We start from the raw sequence: 3,472 nt of genomic DNA, 5'->3' as shown, positions 1-3,472 counted from the left end.
TTTGTAATGCATCTTGATGCAATTGCCTCATTGGTAAAGCAGGTTTATTGTTATGAACCTAAAAAGGAAAAGAAGGTGTTGGTGAAGAGTGACCTGCATGTGTCATGAGGAATCATTTGGTCGGGGGATATACCTGCACTGTCGGAATTTACATGTCATTTGCAAATCTCTGAATTATATGTAAGGCCGTTTAAAGTGGCGCCTCCTGGGGACACTCCGCCCCTCTAAAAGTACTAGAGCTGACAAAACAGTTGACCTTAGTTTAGAAGCTCTTTAAATGACTGAGATATAGGGCTTCAAAGGTGACCTCTGGTCAGGGTTCAAAGGTCAATATCTCAGTTTGGGGTCCACTCAAGGTGTTGAAGTCAGATGGTAGGCTGGTTTCTTCGGCTCTTGTGACGGGGACCGGAAAGACAGAAAGACGGGTGGAGCCAGAAAAAAAACACACGGCGACAGCTTTCCATTTCACATTTTTATTGCTGATGTTTATTGTTAATGAAACAACTTCACCGATACAAAACCAAGAAAGGTCCCGCTTCAATCAGGGGAAGTGACACGTCTGAAGGCGCGGCGCAATCACAGAATGCAGACGAGCTCACGGCCAACGGGCTGTGGCAGGGGGGCTTTTGGCAGAGGGGGTTGACCCGTCGGGCGGGTTCACAGCGCTTTCCTCAGCCAGCAGCGTTTATAAAAGCACAGCAGAGCAACAACGAGGAGCTGATCCGACAGTCATCCTGACGCAGTACCTGAGATACACCACCGGGGGCGGACCACCCCCCTCGGTGTCTGAGAACCCACACGCTCCGGCTTAGGACGAGACCTTCGGCATCCTGTTTAAAGTACGCGGAAGCAGTGAAAGAAGCAGCTAATGCCGGCCAATGAGCCCGTCGCCGAAATAGGGAGCGGTACAGCCGGTTCCATCCGCTTCAGGTGTAAAAGCCAACATGGCCGACAGAGGTTCCGTCCAAACGTGGTGTTTCGGGGAATACTGGGGCGTGGCGAGGGCGGTAGATATGGTTGCAGATGGCCATTCGTAACGGCAGTTAGATGAACACTGTACTTTGATATAATAGCGGAACAGTTTGGGACTTACCCCCAAACAAATGAGCATCTGAATATTGAGTCCAAGTTGTGAATGGTTGGTGTTGGTCCTAGAACTGGAACCGACCATTAAAAGAACAAACACATCAAGGTAAAGTACAACAGTCATGAGTTTAAGGCACAAACTTTAACTCTGGATCCTTCTGGAAGAGCCAAGGACGAGGTATGATTGATATCTAGTCACCCAAAGAAATTTAAAGCAAACATTACAATGTCAACTACTCCAAATAGTAAAGTATTTTTTTATAAGTGAATAAATATGTAATTAGATCATTACGTTAGAGTACGCATAATACAACCAGAAAACAACACAATTCTTCCTCTCAAAAGAGCAGTTCAACTTCCCCAATCGTAGTTAAAATCACATTTCAATTCCAATTTAATCAGATCCGTCTGTGTTCAAGAGGCAAGATTAGGACGAGCAGAGCTGGGAAATTTGAGGGAATTTTGTATTTTGTGAGTTGAATGTCATTTGAATGAATGTCATTTGCCAGTGGACTACAACCGCGCTGCCTTGCTGAACAACATTAACTCCAAAGCAGCATGGCCGCCAAGCACTTTGCTGTTTGTTGGGTTGCATTATTCCATATATCAGCTTGTATGAAGAGTTGTGATGTCAGAAGTGAACAGCCAATCGTGGGGCAGGTGCCTAGCAAGACATTTTCCATACAAATTGTCTTCATCTGCACCTCGGTTTGTCAATGTTTATGTTCCATTTCTACATCGTCCGCAGTGAAAACGCCAATAACTGCAGCAATGCAAACAAAATACTTCATTTCCAATGAGCCCAGCATGTGGCACATTGAAGCATCAAACAGGAGGGACAGGGACTCTACTACATACAACTATACTACAAGTTTCAATCAAGGAGATCAAGGATCAAAGAAAAAGACAAAAGTATTGTCATACAGCAACAAAATGGCAAACAAAAAAAGTATATATATATATTTATATATATATATATATATACAGTATATATATATACATACATACAGTATATATATATATACATATATACTGTATATACTGTATATATATACATTTAGGATTGGAGGAGCCCGACCCTCGAGTCAGAACCTCCTGGCAAAGCTCTCACAGGCATTGAGTGTCATTCTACCATAACATAAAAGACTATGTACAAAGCATATACAACTGTCCAGAAAGACCAAAGAGACCAAAAAAACATGTTTGTGATCCACAACATGCAGCTCATACAAAGCTTCATTTGAAGTATTAACGTGGTTTCATGTATGTAGATCCAAGAAGCTGCTGTAAGTGTTGTCAGTCAGACCAGTGTGGAGGCGTCCACTTTGGCTGGAGGAGTTCTCCACACTTAAAAGCACTCCAAGGGTGGAGGAGTTCTCCACACTTAAAAGCGCTCAAAGGTCGGAGTAGGAGGGGTAACGGGACGTGCGTCCTCATCCGTAAAAAGAAGTTACTTTTCCAAACACAGTGGTGTGACTGAGCAGGATGCTCACTCTCCGTCTTGTTCTTAAATCGGCGCTGACGTAGGCGACGCTGTCGGTAACGTGGGTTTATAAATAGTCTGAAAACAACAACAGTGACGGATGACGTTGTAGAACAACAACTTCTCCAGAAATTTGGCCGCAGAGTTTGAGGAAGGACACGTCAGCATCTGCGGCTGTGAGCATGATGACGGAGCGGTCAGCACGCTGACGTAGTCACCATGTGAGCTCCGTCTGTGTGCTCATCAAAACCACGAGGGCGTGGCAGCGCGGGTGGGGGGCATCTCAGGAAATGACCTTTGACCTGATTCACGTGATTTTTACAAAGAAAAGGATGAAAATAAAAATAAAAACAAATGGAATTCCTATCTACAATATTGACATTGAGAGGGGAGCTGAAGGTCACGGTGTGTGATCAGCTTCCGTTGGAACTTCTCAGCTGCTGTGGTCCTGTCTGGACCGGGTCTGGATGAACAGCCCCCCCCGGGGCCGCGGATTTAAAAAAAACCCCCCAAAAAACAAATAAAAACAAATAAAAACACCTCCCTATTTGCAAATTAATTTTCAGCTTTTTTTAAGGTTTTATTTCCTGGTTTTCTGCACTATTTTTTGCTGGTTGCCATAGCGACGCCAATATGTCTAGAGATGATGAATAGTGCATCGTTGATGAACCTCCCCAATTTGGAACATGATGGTGCAGTTCCACCTTCAATTCTTATTACATGTGACATGAAAAAGCTCCCGGGTCATTTCAACTCCACATGACTCATTTGTTCAATAAAAAACAAAAATAAATGATGGTGTAAGATCCTCTCCAGCTGAACAGCCTGGTTGGGGCTGCGCACCCTGTGACTGAGTGGAGCGCTCCGTCAGGGAGGGAGTATCAATCGGGCTGGGTGGTGTCG

At 44.5% G+C, this 3,472-nt stretch overlaps 1 protein-coding gene across 2 annotated transcripts in view; it reads right to left on the bottom strand.

Annotated features, from left to right (window-relative positions):
- Window positions 1-466: 466 nt before the first annotated feature.
- The window catches only part of slc38a4 (solute carrier family 38 member 4), a 32,172-nt gene continuing 29,166 nt past the window's right edge, over window positions 467-3,472 (bottom strand). For both annotated transcript variants that reach the window (XM_080022266.1, XM_080022267.1), the window contains exon 15: window positions 467-3,472. This exon is cut by the window's right edge and continues 1,621 nt beyond it. The gene's annotated coding sequence lies outside the window, so the exon portion shown is untranslated.

The sequence above is a fragment of the Zeus faber genome, assembly GCF_960531495.2.
Source record: "Zeus faber genome assembly, chromosome: 21".
Lineage (NCBI taxonomy): Eukaryota > Metazoa > Chordata > Actinopteri > Zeiformes > Zeidae > Zeus > Zeus faber.
The sequence above is the reverse complement of the archived record's forward strand: the minus strand, read 5'-3'. Positions and strand labels throughout refer to the sequence as shown.